General features: G+C 37.7%; 1 pseudogene; it reads left to right on the forward strand.

Annotated features, from left to right (window-relative positions):
- The first annotated feature begins 1,532 nt into the window (after window positions 1-1,532).
- On the forward strand, window positions 1,533-9,789 carry LOC104674000 (annotated as a pseudogene).
- Window positions 9,790-16,760: the final 6,971 nt, after the last annotated feature.

Raw genomic sequence — 16,760 nt, forward strand, 5'->3', positions numbered from 1 at the left:
ACTTACTGTTCATCCCATAGTATTATACATTATCTGGTAGACTTTAAAATCCTCAACTGTTACATATAATTTGTTGAAAAAAACATATACATAGGTATATATAGTATTTATTTATATATTTTATAGAACATTTGTTTAATCCCACTACATGCAGGCACTGTTCTTTTCAGAAAAGAGTAGAAATGCTTAACAATCAGAAGATCCTTGTAAAGAAAACTCTGTTTGTTTAAAAAGATTATTATAATCTGATTAAAAATTTAGCAAAGTTACACACTATACATAATGTATGAGTAAGACCTTCAGCAGGAAAGAAGATCCAGCCCAAGAAACCACATATAGAGGGAATACACACATGTATGTGAACAGAGTTAAGGGATACTGATGCACCCAAAGACTAGCAACAGTAGTAATGCATTATCATCCCTAAGACAAAAAGAGCAAGAAGACATTTATGTGCCCAAAAAACATACTTAAAAAAGCTCAACATCACTGATCATTAGAGAAATACAAATCAAAACCACAATGAGACACCATTTCACACTAGGCTGAATGGCAATTACTAAAAAGTCAAGAAACAACAGATGCTGGCGAGGTTGGGGAGAAATAGGAATGCTTTTACATTGTTGGCAGGAATGTAAATTAGTCTGACCACTGTGGAAGACAGTGTGGCAATTCCTCAAAGACCTAGAACCAGAAATACCATTTGACCCAGCAATCCCATTAATGGGTATATACCCAAAGAAATACAAATCATTCTATTACAAAGATGCATGCATGCATATGTTCCTTGCAGGACTATTCACAATAGCAAAGACATGAAATCAACCCAAATGCCCATTGATGATAGATTGGATAAAGAAAATGTGGTATATATACACCATGGAATACTATGCAGCCATAAAAAGGAACGAGATCATGTCCTTCTCAGGGACATGGATGGAGCCGGAAGCCATTATCTTTAGCAAACTAACACAGGAACAGAAAACCACACACCACATGTTCTCACTTATAAGTGGGAGCTGAACAATGAGGATACATAGACACAGGGAGGGGAACAACACACACACTGAGGCCTGTCGATTGGGGGACGGGGGGAGGGAGAGCATCAGCATAAGTAGTTAATGCATGTGGGGTTTAACACCTAGGTGATGGGTTGATAGGTGCAGCAAACCACCATAGCACACATTTACCTACGTAATGAATCTGCACATCCTGCACATCCTGTACATGTATCCCAGAACTTAAAATAAAATTAAATTTAAAAAATAATAAAAACAAGACATCACAAAAAGAGCAAGAAAAAATGGAGAGTTACTGGAGCACAATGTGAACTGCAGCCATGGAGGAAAGGCTGTGTAACAGGAAAGGGGCCACGGAAGGACACAGCCATGCCAGGAACAAAGCTTAAAATAGGTAGAGCACAGGAAGGAATGGCCTCCTCTTCCACCGACTCCTGCATCCCACAACTTGTGATTTTTTTCTGGGTGCCATAGTCTTAGCCCAAACAAATGACATAAACCAAGAGTAGGGAAATGGGGGAAGCACTTGGAATCAGACTTCTGAGCACTGGGGCAGGAAAGAAAAGTCTGGACCATGAATCTGAGTACATAGAGGTAGGGTTGAGCAAAGGCAGAATAGAAGCATACATACTCAGTGTAGAAAAACAGGTATGCCAGTTATATTTGAATAGAAGGGAAGGGAGATCTACAGGGAGAAGGTTAATCGGAAAGACAGCAAAGGCATTCCAAGTAGAGACAATTGCACAAACATGTGAGAAGACCTTGGAATAACAAGAAGGTCAGTGTGCCTCCAAAGAGCAGGTATTGGCTGGAGGAGTCTGGGAAAGTATCTGTAATCTGTACCATGTTACCTCTAGTGCCTGAGCCACAAATGTGAGCAGATATTCACTGACTAGTGTTGGGTGAATGAATGACCAAATGAACTAACTGAAGTTTCTTTTATGCTGATTTTTACGCAAATCAAGAACGGCAGATGCAGTATTTCTGATCATCATACCATAGTTCTAGTACACGCTCTCTTGTGAAATATGTTCTGATAACTCAACTTCAATGGATTCCAGTTGTTTTTCCCATTAGCTTTTTGTTGTTGTTTGTAATGAATAATACACTCTGGCCTTGAAATGTTGAGTACAATTTCATACCAAGATATGCATATGCTTTTTTGTAATATTTTAAATTTCAAAGGAAATTGAAAATTTGTAGTAATTACTATTACTACTTTTATTTAATTAAAATGAAGTTCAGAAATATAGTACCAGATAAGATAAAAATAGAACACAAAATATAATGTTAATGATTATTAGAAATAAAATAAAAGTAGAAAAAATGAATATACAATCTCACAATATTTTTTCATTTCAGTACCTCTAAAGTCTGTTGGTACTAATTAATAACCTAATGTCTTAAAGTTCGTGAAAAAAATAAGATCTATAGGCTACATGAATTAAACCACCTTAGGAGAAACTGAGATTTATCAATACCCAGTATAAACCTTACGTTTATCAGCTCAGGCAGAAGTCATTGTATTACATCATCATCACATTTCTTGAGTTTTTCTAATGCTCTTATTTCTATGACAAAGACACTGTATGGGCTATTTCATTTAGATATCATAATAATCCAGTGAAGTAGGGACATTTATCCCCACTTTACAGATGAGAAAATTGCTTCAAAAAGTTTGAGTAGTTTGCATGAAAATAGATTAAACCATAGTGTCAGAGGCATTAGAAGCAGACTGACTCCTATTTTGAGTGGAAGCTGGGTAAAATGAGGCTGAGACCTACTGGGCTGCATTCCTAAGACATTAGGCATTCTTAGTTACAGGATAAGATACAGGTCACAAAGACCCCTCTGATAAAGCAGGATGCAGTAAAGAAGGCTGGAGAAACCCCCCAAAACCAAGATGGCGACGAAAGTGACCTCTGGCCATCCTCACTGCACACTAATTATTGTGTATTATACCTAATTATAATGCATTAGCATGCCAAAAGACACCCACCAGTGCCATGACAGTTTACAAATGCCATGGCTACTACATCCAGAAGTTACCCTTACATGGTCTAAATGGAAGGCGAATCCTTAGTTCTGGGAAATCCTCATTCCCTTTCCCAGAAAACTCATTAAATAATCCACCACTTGTTTAGCATATGATGAAATAACCATAAACATAGCCAACTAGCCTTCAGTACTGCTCTGCTTACGGAGTTGCCATTCTTCTGTTTCTTTACTTACTTAATAAACTTGCTTTCACTTTACTCTGGACTCACCCCAAAATTCTTTCTTCCATGAAATCCAAGAACTCTCTCCCTCATGAGGTCTGAAGCAGGACCCTTTTCAGGTAACTATAGGGCTGGTATTCAGACTGAGATCTGACTTCACAGTCCACACCCCGAATCATTATGCTTTCCTGAATATGTGGCACACTTTTTAAAACCAGAAGTTCTACACCTATTTTTGTATGCACATAATCCAACTGATCTTGAGAATCTGGTTGAAGTGGCCTGTTCCCTGAAATCACTGCCTATTGCTGCAGTCAGAAGTGATTATTCCCCACATTTTGAGGCAGGAGGTAGGTGAGACTCGATTGGGGACCAGGTTGGAGACTGGCAGAAACTGGAAAGAGGAACTGAAAGTACCTTTTCATAAGACATGCCCACCAGCACCATGACAGTTTGCCATTGCCATGGCAACACCTGGAGGTTACTGCCTACTTTCTAGCCTTTTCTGAATAACCAGCCCCTTAATTAACGTGTCCATAAAAGGGGGTATAAATATGACTGCCTATGGAATAACCTTGCTCTGCAGGAGCTCACAGAACTGTAACACTGCTGTCCACCTCAATAAAGCTGTTTTTTTTACCACCAGTTTGTTCTTGAATTTCTTCCTGAGTGAAGCCAAGAACCTTCCCTGCTTCACTTTGAGTTTCTAAGAGTTGCGATTTGAGTATAACAAATATTTGTTTTGAACATACCATGATGGAAGCACTGCTTTTCAAAACTTTTTTTGATTTTTAAAACAATATATAAGTAAAAATAAAATAAGTATACAGCTTATTGAATTTTTACAAAGAAAACATAGCACTGTAACTAGCATCCAGAACAAGAAACAGAATGTTACCAAAATCTCAGAAATCTCCTGTTGCTCCTTTTTTAAAAAATCATATTCCTTCTTCCATTCCCAAAGGTAACTGTTACTCTGATTTCCAAGAACATAGACTAGTTTGGGGCAGATATTATTTTAAGTACTTTACATGTAACTTACTCAATACTGTTGAGTCCTATGCATAGAGATAATCTATCTATACTTCTGTATGGTTCATGTGGCAAATAATACCTTATGCCTTGTTTCCTCATTAGTTGTGGCTATACCTATTTATTCCAGATAGACAATAAATTCCCAAAAGATAGGGTTTATATCTAGTTCATTATATCTTGTTTAACATTCAGTGTAGTGTGGGGCCTATCCACTTAATAAATATTTGCTGATTGACTAAATGAAGGAACAAATAAAATGAAACAAATAAATGTTTATATAAAATGCTACACAATGACACTCTAGAACCTCAACAATACTAAAGCAATTTCCCCTCACAGTTGAAAGCACTGCTTTTTATTTCTCATTGCCAGCAAAGAACACATTCCGTAAGCCCCAAGTCACTCAGTGTTTTCCAGTAATTGCGTATTTTCCATTAAATATAGTCATGTAAGCAGTAAAAATCTGTGCAGAACATGTAATGTTGTCTGATGGGATTTGGAAGAGAAGAATTTTTCCTTAATATGAATCGTCACTACTGAGGCAGCATCTTTCAGCCTCAGATTACAAAATACTTAACTGTTTTATTCACTTTTTTCCTCTGCTGACATTTCTTATTGTTATAAGCAAGATGACTTTGATAAATCCCTCTCTACCACTTTCTCAGAAGTAGCAATTCTGTTAGTTGTTAAAATACATTTCTCCCCAGTACTTACAAACTAATATTTTCATTACTATAAAATATTAAGCAAGAGAGGCAACATCAGTAAATGTCAAGGCTAATCCTTCAGAGTTACTACTGGTTAAGATTTTAGAGGTTGATGAGCTGAGCTCACCTCTTCACCCAGAGAGGTGAAGTGAGTTGACTAATACTACCAGCTTGCTAAAAGAATTGCACACCTGGGAGCTCTGTCATGTTCATTCCACTACTCCACTAGAAAGGACTATCTTCTCCTTTCTAGTTGAAGGCCAGGTGATGAATCACCTCTCTTGATCTTGCCCTGAGTTCCTTGTTCATTTCTTCTTAACTTAACCAGGGCAAGAGGGCTCCCTCTGCTTCAAATATTGCCCTCCTTTTCTTTGCTCTGCCTCTCACCAAAAGGGTATAAATAGCCCACACATTCTGGGTCATGCAGTACTAAAACAGAAGTCAGAAATGTATTGCAATTAAGATGAATGTTTACTTATCTTACACTATGAGAGTCATGGATCCTATGCTTCTATCAAATGAAAGGTCCAATTTTTGTCTCAGATTCCACTTGAAAGTTATTCATTGCACAAACCAAACAATGCAGTTTTGACCATTAGTGATCGCAAACATTGAAGATTTTTTGCAAATAGTAACAAAGACATGGATTTGAATTCTGGCAAGCTTCATGTAGCCTGAATAGTGTCCCACCCCCAAAGATGTTTTAATCCTAGTCTCAGAACCAATGAATATTTTACCACACATGATAAAAGGTACTTTGCATATGTGACTGATTTAAGAATCTTGGATGGAGAGATTAACCTGGATTATGCCCATGGGCCCACTGTAATCACAGGGTTGCGGGGAGAGGATTAGAGTCAGAAAAAAGTGATGTGTTGGGCAAAGAAAGACAAAGATTGGAAGATACTATGCTGCTGGAAGAAAGTTGGGGCCATAAATCAACAAGTGCAGGAAGCTTCTGGAAGATAGAGAAGGCAAGGGAATGAATTATCTCTTGAGACCACAGAAATAGCACAGCCCTGCTAACCCATTTTAGATTTCTGACCTCTAGAACTGCAAGAGTGTAAATTTGGGTTGTTTAAAGCCACTACATTTGTGATGATTTTTTACAGCAGCAATGCCAAATAATGTATACACTTCATGTTAAAAACTATGGGACAAAAGACTCGGATGTACAGACTGAGGATCAAAAGAGATGAAGAGAAACCTGGAATAATAGAGAAAAACAATTTAATAGCTAAAATAGGTTAAGAATGTACATCAACTATTTAGAAAGAAAAGAATTGGAAAAATACTGGAATTCACTTCTTAATCCTTTACAGTATTTGAACATAATAATAATGCTCAATTATATGGAATAGTAAAATTCTATGTTGTTTCTTCTGTACAGATTGGTTTGGTTCATTTCAAACTAAATAAACATTTCCATCTTCATATAAAATCTTGTATTGAAGAACTCCTGCCAGATTTACTATAGATTAATGCATGTCCTCAACTGATTTTTGTAAAATTCTAATTGTAAGTGGAAGATTTACATTATGCTAACAGGCAGATGTGTGTGTATTTGTATGTGTGTGTGTTGAATCACCATCTGGTTCTATATTTAAAAAGTTACTATTAACAGAGTAAATAAAGCCCCTTGAACAAAATTTAAATTTCAATGTCATATATTCTCCTACATGAAATTATTTTAGTCAGCTAAATTTTAAAGTTTCCAGAATGTCACACTGAGGCCTGTTACACAGATAACTTTGTACAGAGTTGGAAAAGGCAAAACCAGAAAAAGAGAAGAAGCATGTGGTAAGCTAAATAATGACCCCCAAAATGTATCCACATCCTACCATCTGGAACCTGTGAATGTCACCCTACGTGGTAGAAAAGGATGTTGTGGATTTGATTACATTAAAGATCTTAGAATGGGGGGATTATCTGGGATAATCCAAGTGGGCTTTCAGTGTAATCCACATGTGTCTTCATGAGAAGGAGGTTTGACACAGAAGGAGAAGGAAATGTAGCTGCAGAGACAGAGATTAGATGTATATGGCCACAAGCCAAGAAAGGCTGGCAGCCACCAGAAGCTGGTAGAGGCAAGAAACTGATTATCATTTAGAGCTTCCAGAGGGAGTGTAACCCTACTGATACCTTGATTTCAGCTTAGTGATATCGATTTCAGATATTAGATCTCTAGAACTTTGAGAGAAGAATTGTTTTAAGCCACCAAATTTGTGATAATTTGTTATGAGTCATGGGAAACATACAGATTTTGGTACCTAAAAACTACCTATCTAAAACCTGGAACAAGTATCTAAAATGTTATATTTAACTAAATACCTAAAAACTGTCTTTAAAAATCTTGTAACAAATACCTAAAAATGTGAACATGGCCTTGGAATTGAGTAATAGGTAGAGGCTCAAAAAATTTTGAGGTACTAAAAAGGAAAAGCCTATACTGCTTTAAACAGACTACTGGTAGAAAAATGTGTATTATAGGCCCTGTTGATGAGGGCTCAGGAGTAAGTTAAGAGAATAGGAGAGAAAGTCTCTATCATCTTAAAGTATATGTATATTACCAACAACAGAATATTGGTAGATGCACATTAAAGGCTTTGCTGTTGAGGGCTCAGAAAAAAATAAGGAACTTGATCTGGGGAGGAGAAGAGACCCTTATAATATAGTAAGAGAAAGCCTAGCTGAATTCTGTCCTACAATTATGTGGAAGCATAACTTGTAAGCAAATAACTTGGCTGTTTTTCTGAACATTTTAGGCAACATGTTGAAAGTACGGTCAGATTTCTTCTTGCTGCTTATAATAAAATGCAAGAGAGGAGGGAGATAAATTGAGGAAGACTATCAAACAAAAACCAGGATTTCATGATTTGGGAAATTCTCTGCTTATTCATTTTGCAAAAGAAGCTAAAACTAGATGTATTCTTAGGAAAATGTGTTTTGAAGAGAAAGTCAAGGGTGTGGTTAAACAACTATTACTCAGCGTCTCAAAAAGACCAAAAGGAGAGCGTATGCTCTCACCCAGAGAGTTCTTGGAGGAGATTAAGCATGTGACTCATGGATCCATTGAGCATCTCAGCAGAATCCAGGAATACAGATGAGAATACATAGGAAGGATCTTAAAAACCAAGCAAACAATACTTACCGGGTTCCTCTTAAGTTTTATTCTCCAAGCCAGTAGTTTTAATATACATTATTTTATACATTTTAGAAAACTGGGCCGGGTGAGGTGGCCCATGCCTGTAATCCCAGCACCTTGGGAGGCCGAGGTGGGCAGATCACCTAAGGTCAGGAGTTCGAGACCAGCCTGACCAACATGGAGAAACCTCATCTCCAGTAAAAATACAAAATTAGCCGGGCGTGGTGTCACATACCTGTAATCCCCGCTACTCAGGAGGCTGAGGCACGATAATCACTTGAACCCGGGAAGCGGAGGTTGCGGTGAGCCGAGATGGTGCCATTGCACTCCAGCCTGGGCAAAAAGAGCAAAACTCCATCTCAAAAAAAAAAAAAAACCTGATACCACCTTTATGAGTGAAGTATAATTATTTCCATTTTACATGCACAATACATTAGTTACAGTTTCACACGTACAATATATCAGATTTGTTTTTGATTGCAAGCAACAGAGACCACTGCAATTAACTTAAAAATGGGTGTTAGTGGAAGGTTCGTAGGCAGCTCATAGAACGGAAGGAGAACGTAAACAATCAGATATTGGAAAGAGAATACAAACATTGCAAAATTCAGACATTGGAATTTTGGAGGTGTAGTAACCAGGACAAATGGATAGCGCTTTGGGGGTGACTACCAGAATACATCAGTTCTAAACCTTTTCCACACTTGTGTCACTTCGCTCAGGACTTCATTTTCCTGTACAGAGAGACTGGTGAACTTAGTTTGTGGAAACAATTAACATTGTGTGCCAGAGGAGGGCAGGATACCTGAACTGAAAGTCCCGTCAAGACCACTGCACTCCAGCCTGGGCGACAGAGCGAGACTCCGTCTCAAAAAAAAAAGAAAAAAGAAAGTCCCGTCAAGAGCACAGGCAGGAGTGACTGAACTAAGTCTTCGCTGCACCGAGTTTGCCCTACTGCCGTCACTCGCACCACGGCTTGCTTGCAGTTGGTGAAATCAAGGCCCTACCGGGCCTCCGTAGCCACCTCTCTGTTGTGGGCGTGGCCGAGGTTGGGGTGACCCTTCAGGAGCCACAGCTGCCAGCGTCACGTTCGACGTAATTCCGAGGGGTCCGTGAGGCCAGCCAGCGTGAGCTTGTTCACCTTCAAAGTCTGTGCAGCACCGAAAAAAGACTCAACTTCCAAAACTTCTGTGAAAATTGAGGAGCTTTCACTCTACTCAGTTCCTGAGGGTGAATCGCAGTGTGTGGAGGAGTCAAGGAACCCGCTTGAAGAAAGCATCTCACAGCTCCGACACTTATTGCGAGCCATGCACAAGCTGGTGTCAGGACACGTACTCCCAAAGTAAGCCCAAGATGCAAAGTTCGGTTCAATGGGGGTTAGACAGCTATACTGTCTCCAAAATGCACCTCCTGGACTTTTTCCGAGACTTGGTGTTAGTGGTTTTGCTGACCTTATTGAACTCCTTTTGGCTAGAGGTTCAAAAATAAAGAAGCTAGCGTATCCGCCTGGTTTCGTGGGATTAGCTGCCTCCCTCTATTATCCACAACAAACTATCGTGTTTGCCCAGGTCAGTGGAGAGAGATTATATGACTGGGGTTTAACATTTTGGAAGGAGAACTTTCAAAAGCCAGGAAACGTGAAGAATTCACCTGGAACTAAGTAGAAAACTCCACGCTTTGCCCATCTTAATCAGTTGTAGGTAAACATTGGAAACTCCATAGAGTAAATCAGTATTTCTACAGAAAAATGGCAGAGAAGTCAGTATTGTATGTATTAAATTGGCTTTCTTCTTCAGGAAATACTAGACCAGATCTCTGTTATTTTGGGTGGTACCATCCTACAAGCAAACTAATCTGAAATCCTTTCACCTAGAGATCATGTACACACCTTAGAACTCCTCGTACTCATGTTGCTATTTATGTACATAATTAAAACCCAAATTAAAATAATAATAATAAAAAGCACAGGCAATTCAAGATTTCTGTAGTTCTCAAAGAGTAAAGTGAGGTGCTGAAGGAGGGTGGAATGGCTGCTGAACAGACTAAAAACACACATAGGGTAAATGAATATTCTCTACAATGATGCCCAGGGTTGTCCAGTGACTTGCCCAAAACCCCTGTCAAGAGAGTGGCTTAGCCCTTACTCAGACCACTCAATTTAAATTAAAGAGTTCATGTGTGTATATTACACCTGCTAACCTTCTCCTATGGGATTTCAGTCCTCCCGTACACATGATGAGGGAATTGGGCATATATGACCTTTCAGTGTTCTTGTAACTTTCAGCATTCTCCTCGAATGAACCAGCCTGTTGCTTTGAGGCACTGGATGGCTGTTTCTATCATTGACAACAGATATACTCACTTCATTCTTATTTACATAGACAGAAGCTGTGTAGTGACAAGGTCTCTTCAAGGCTGGAATGCTTCCTTAATAATATGAACAAAATAGCATCTGGTATCAATCTTGTCCCACTGACTTGACTGTAGTGATTTAAAGCTTTCATTCTTTGAATTCAAAATCTAATTTTTAATGCACTTTCTGTCAGCTGTCGTCATGGATTCTAAATGAGTTTGTCATCCTGACAGAGTCCCAGATAAATTGAAACTTAACTAGGGAAAAAAATAAGTGTTAAAAAATGATTTGTTATGAATAGAATAAATGTGATATATATTTTGGTTATTTTCTCCCTAAATTGTCATTGGCTTCTCTCTATTAGTGAGCTGATGGGCATGTGTGATGATCCACTGCTTCTGTAATTTACTGTCTGAAAAAAGTTTGTAGGCAAATTGCCAGACTGACTTTGAACCCATTACACATTATTTCTATTTAAGTAAACTGAAAATAATTATTTTTTCAGCATAACGTAAAATTATTGAGTAGTCCAGCTATTATTTCCTCCAGGTGTTCACTTTAATTGGATGTGTAATCATTTTACATGAAGAAATGCCATTATGATGGCCAAAGTGGGTGAGAAGGCAATATTGTGGTTCTCTTTCACTGGTATGGAACCAGGAGACAAGAACATTAAGCCAAGGAGAGAGCAGGATGAGGAAAAAGAAAGAGGGGAGAACAGAGAGGAAGAGAGATTAGGCATGTGGCATTTTATGAGGTTCAACCAGCATACAAAAGTCTAACTACCCAAAGCGTTCTGTATTAATACCCCGAAGTGCCTGGTTCTCTCAAAATGCATATAACCATCCAAACTTGTAAGGCAATGTACTCCTTAAATGTAATGTTACTTCCCTCCTCAGAGTCTCAAAATACAATTTAAGCACAAAGAGCTTTATTTATAAATTAGGACCTCAGGTTTCCTGAGGACAAGTGATTTAATCCATGTCACACAGCTGGTTGATGGCAGACACTACATTAGGACCAGGTCTCTGCCTCCTCAACCCAATGTAATATCCATATCACCTCATTGCGTTTACACTAGAGATCCTTAATTGACTTCCACCAGATGTTAATTACATTCTTCTTTCCTTGAAACTTTCCTGAGACAGTTTTTGTTGTTGCTTTTGAGAATGTTCTGCACCAAGTAACACTAGTTTCTGAAAACACCCTACCTTGCTGGTTAAGAAGATGGGACCCTGGTACAGTCTTAACTAAAGAAAATTCCTCAGTTTCTCGAGAAGCGTCATGTGGGCACCCTTGGCTTGGATCATCTGAGTTCTAATAGTTCATTTGTTATTTGTTTTTGAGCAACACACTTAAAGTATTTAGACTTCATGTCATTAACTCTATTCTCTTAAGAAATGAGCTAATTCATGGGAAAACACGTGTAAGATGTTAATGTTAATAAGATGACATTTCTCCAAAGGGAGGGCCAATATGTACTTCAAATACTCTTTGTGATGACTGAGCATTGTGCAGGAATGGAAAGTGCTGCAGAATATCTGTAGCAGATGCTGTTAACACCTCACCCACATCTCCTCAAGACCCACCAATCCCATACTACCTGTGGCTTCCAAAAACAAGCACTTGAGGGCTTTCTCTGGCATTCTGGGCTGGTGATAGACACACAAGGATTGCAGGGTTTGATATTCCCAAGAAATAGCTGTCTGTCAATGATATGTAAGAGTTGAAGGACAAATACTCAGCTTCTCACTTCAGGTGGAACAGTTCTAAGGAATCCTTTTTAAATTCCAATGCTTGTTGTAGTACAATGTTAATAATCTTAAAGAAATAAGCTCTAAAGCAGCTGAATAAATCAAATGGGATATTTTCATGCTTACTCTCTCTTCGCAAGCTCTCTATGACCCTAAGGTCATAGAAGCAGAGGGAATGTATCCTAATAGCCACACTTGTATTTTAAGATCTAATGACTGTCTAGCATTGTTGCCTTCATGCAGTCTATGTAGACATGGTGGATAACTAACCATGGCATTTTATAACCCTTGAGAAGACTTAATGCCAAGGGTGCATGCATATTAGAAAATTTTTTTCTGTAAGTTATAATGCTAAACTTATTGGTGGAGGTATAAATCTTGAAAAATTAAACAGAATCGCCTGAAGGTCTTCTATATTTTTTAAAAGGTTGATAGGCTGAAAGGAGGAGAAACTAGAGTAAAAAGATGGAAATTTGTTTCAATTTCAGAGACTATAAAATCTGTGTTTTGTTTATTTTGTCTTAGCTTCAAACTTGAACTAGTTCACTTCCTGACTCATGAGACATATTAAATGTCTTATGACCAATAAAATATTATTAAAAATCTTCTGCTCTAGTGATCTATTTCAAGTGTCTATTTTAAGTTACTACAGAACACTGAGGTCACAGAAGCAGAAGGGACGTATCCTAGTGTCCACATCTATATTTTTCGATCTAACTTTATCTGTGTCTCATCTACATTGTTATATATTTATTCATAAAATAACCCAACTACACATACGTATGTAAGTGTGTGTGCATATATAAAATATGTAGAGATGCACTTTTTTTTTAAACCAAACTGCTTGTGTTTGAATCCCAGTTCTGCCACTTGTGATCTGCGTAACCATAAGCGAGGTACTTAATATCTGTGTGTCAGTTTCCCTTTTGAAAAATAGGGATGACAATAGAATATACCTCTTAGCGTTATTGTAAGAATTAAATGTGTTAATATATATATAAAGTCTGTGATATGGTTTGGCCCTGTGTCCCCACCCAAATCTTATCTTGAACTGTAATCCCCGCGTGTAGGGAGGGAGGTGATTGGATCATGGGGGCAGTTTCCCCCATGCTCTTCTCATGAGAGTGAGTTTTCATGAGATCTGATGGTTTTGTAAGTGTTTGACAGTTTCTCCTTCACATGCTTCTCTCTCCTGTTGCCTTATGAAGGTGTCTGCTTTCCCTTTGCCTTCCACTGTGATTGTAAGTTTCCTGAGGCCTCCCCAGCCATATGGAACTGTGGGTTAATTAAGCCTCTTTCCTTTATAAATTGCCCAGTCTCAGGGAAGTTATTTATAGCAGTGTGAAAATGAACGAATACAGTCTGGCACAGATTAAGCACTATTAACACTTATATTATCTTAGCATATAATCTACCAACCCATATATATATTTTATATATTATATATTTTATATATAATATATATCACCAATATGCATATATAGATAGAATTTGTCCATACATATTTCTGAATCCTATACAGGTGCAGCGTAATTATCATATACACATAGCATAATGAGTACACAATGTGACTTTGGTGATGATGCTGACTAATCCTGTTAAAAGGCAATCTCCCTCCTGTGGGGAGTTAAACAGGGTCTCTCTGGGTGCTCCATGATAGATCCAACCCTGAATAATTAAAAACCTTCATAGCACCACTTGAAATACATCTTCCAGAACCATTATTCAATTCTCCCCTTACTGGCTAAATTTATTTGCTTCCAGTTTCAAATGAAGCAATCAATCCCTTTAAAAGAAATAAATAACAAAAATAATAACATAAATAATCATAAGCTGTCACATTAATTGGAGTCATTTTCCTCCTGGGTGTCTCTAGATGGTATATTCCTTCCCTGATCAGCCTGCTGCTTTCAGATTAATATTCATTGCACCCTGCAGCTGCTCTTCTCACAGAGTTGTGAGGTGAAGGATCTAATAGGGGGGACAATGAGAAAACTCAGCTGTTCAGCATTATGGTCACTGAGGAGATTCCCTGCCATGTTACTTACAGAAAGGACTAGAGAATTACCGTTGTTACTATCTATTGGGATAAAGATAGCAAAAGAAAAACATGATAGAAAAATAGAAATCGTAATTTAAATTGTCCCCATGCGTACTTCCCTGGGCTTATCTCTTCTCCCTTCCTCTAGCCACTAAACTCCAGACCATAAAACTAAGGTCACCTAACCAAGTTTTGTCACATCTTTCTTGCCTTTGCCTAGCATTCCTGTAAATTACTTACCTATTCTACACAAGGAATTCAAATACCATCTTCTTATTCGAATATTTATATTCTAGATGTTTATATGAAGATAACTGCAGGCTTGATTTGGATGGAGAAAGGCCAAAGGAAATTATTGTTTATTTAGGGCCAACTATGTTTCACGCATTTTATTTTGTGTGCATTATTGTATTTCATCCTCATCTCAGTTATTTGAGATATTGTTATCTCCGGGGCATAACTGAATGATCAGAGGCTTAAATGTGTTGAATGATTTGTACAGTGGCACATACTGATGAACTACACAACCAGGATTTGAACTCAGGCTTGTCTTACTCCCAAGTCCAAGCTGTTCTATTTCTGCTGCGCTACAGAAATAGCCATCAACACAAGAAAAAAAAATCTGATTTCTGTTATCAGAAATACAAGAGCTTGTCCATGATCGTTTCACGAAGTTTTTTTGTACGTTAAAAGTAGCCATATGTACAATGCAAGTGTAGAATTTCAAAACATTGCTCCAAAATTCTTTGATATTCCTCCCATTTTCCACAATAGGCAGGGTCTGTGTGCCCTGGCCTGGAATCTGGAAGAGTTGTCACTGCTTCTACTCATAGAGTGAAGCAGAAGTGATGCTCAGTGGTTTCTGAGAAGGGCCATAAAGGACACTGGGACTTTCTCTATGTTTGCTGAACACTTCCCCTTAGAGACCAGAACTACAATAAGAAGTCTGACTTCCCTGAAGCCACCATGCTGTGGAAAAGTCAAGTCACATGGAGATGCTTTGGCTGGCAGTCTTTGTCTTTGAGTCACACCAGCCAGAATCCACATATGATTGGATGAAACCCACAGCCCTTTAGCCTTCCCGGATGAAGACCCAAACATTGTGAAACACAGATGGGCTCACCCTGTGCTCTGCCTGGATTCCTGACCTCAGATTCTGTGAGCATAATAAATGAGTTGGTTTAAGCTACTGAATCTTGGCATATTTGTTGTACAGCAAAAATAATGGAGACAAATAAACAAATTGAGATCCAACAGAATGCAAAGCACAATTCTAAATATTGTGAAGAAAACAAAGCTGAAATACTTGTGGTCCCTGAATATAAATCTACAAAGAAAAAAAAAAGGCATATATGCTGTTATTTCTGATTCTGAAATCAAAAAAAGAGGAAAGTCTCTTTCAAGTTAGGTCTAAAAATAAAAAAATAAGTAATATTTATAGAGAATCAAGAGTAGACAATAATGTTCCAAAAAAGGAAATCATATGAACGAGCTGCACAGCCTCTTTTGGAAACGACGCTTGGAACAGAATAATCAGAATATTTAATCTGTGGAAGACAGTGAGAAGTCAAGGCCACGCCATTGAGAATTTCTGCTTGGAAATTTTGGGTTTATTCCATAGGTAACAGGGGACCCTTGAAGATACTGAGCTTTACAAGCATATTTTCTCATAATATCCAGAGGCTAGACTGGAAGTCAAGAAAAGAATGGTAGAAAAAATAATGAATAGCTTCTTTCAGTTTTCCAGATTATGGATGACAAATGCCCAAATAAAGTCAGTAATAACAGGAATAGAAGAAATGGAAATGTACAATGTACTTTTTTAGAGCACATAGAAGTGACTCAACCAAAGATAAAAAGAACAGCATGAAGCACCTGACAAGTCATAGTAGAGGAAATACATGGTAATAAGAAAAAATAATTTTAGATATTCAGTACATTGTAATACCAAAGAAGCATGTTTTTCTATTTTTATATGTGTAAAGAAATCCAGTCACTGCTGATGTAAGGCATAAAGTATGTTAGAGATTACTTTTATTTGACTTGTCTTGAGTCAATATGATGCATGTGCACTGGGCTTTTGTGTCCCTTTGTTTTTGTTTCTAGACATAACTCATGGAAATTATTTTTATTTCTCATCTACTCACATTCTTTCAGTACAATTCCATTGTATTAATACTTAAAATCATTGTCTTCAAATGACTTGGTTAATATAATATTTTTGCATTTTCCTGTCTTAATTCCAATATATTTGAAATTATAAGCCTAAAAGAGGAAAAAAAAAAAAAAACTAAAGCAATCTCTTCTTGCCTTGTTTTGTAGAGACCAATGTGATTTCCTAACCATTGAAATGCATCGGCCATATTCTATCGTCCTTGCATATTTTCTTTTAGACCTCATACAGTTTGTCGCATCTGATTATTGTTTAGTAAAATACTTAGAGATTGATTTGCTTGCAGTAATAAAGCTTTAGAGATGAAAAATAAA

This window comes from Rhinopithecus roxellana, chromosome 20 (genome assembly GCF_007565055.1).
Source record: "Rhinopithecus roxellana isolate Shanxi Qingling chromosome 20, ASM756505v1, whole genome shotgun sequence".
Classification (NCBI taxonomy): domain Eukaryota; kingdom Metazoa; phylum Chordata; class Mammalia; order Primates; family Cercopithecidae; genus Rhinopithecus; species Rhinopithecus roxellana.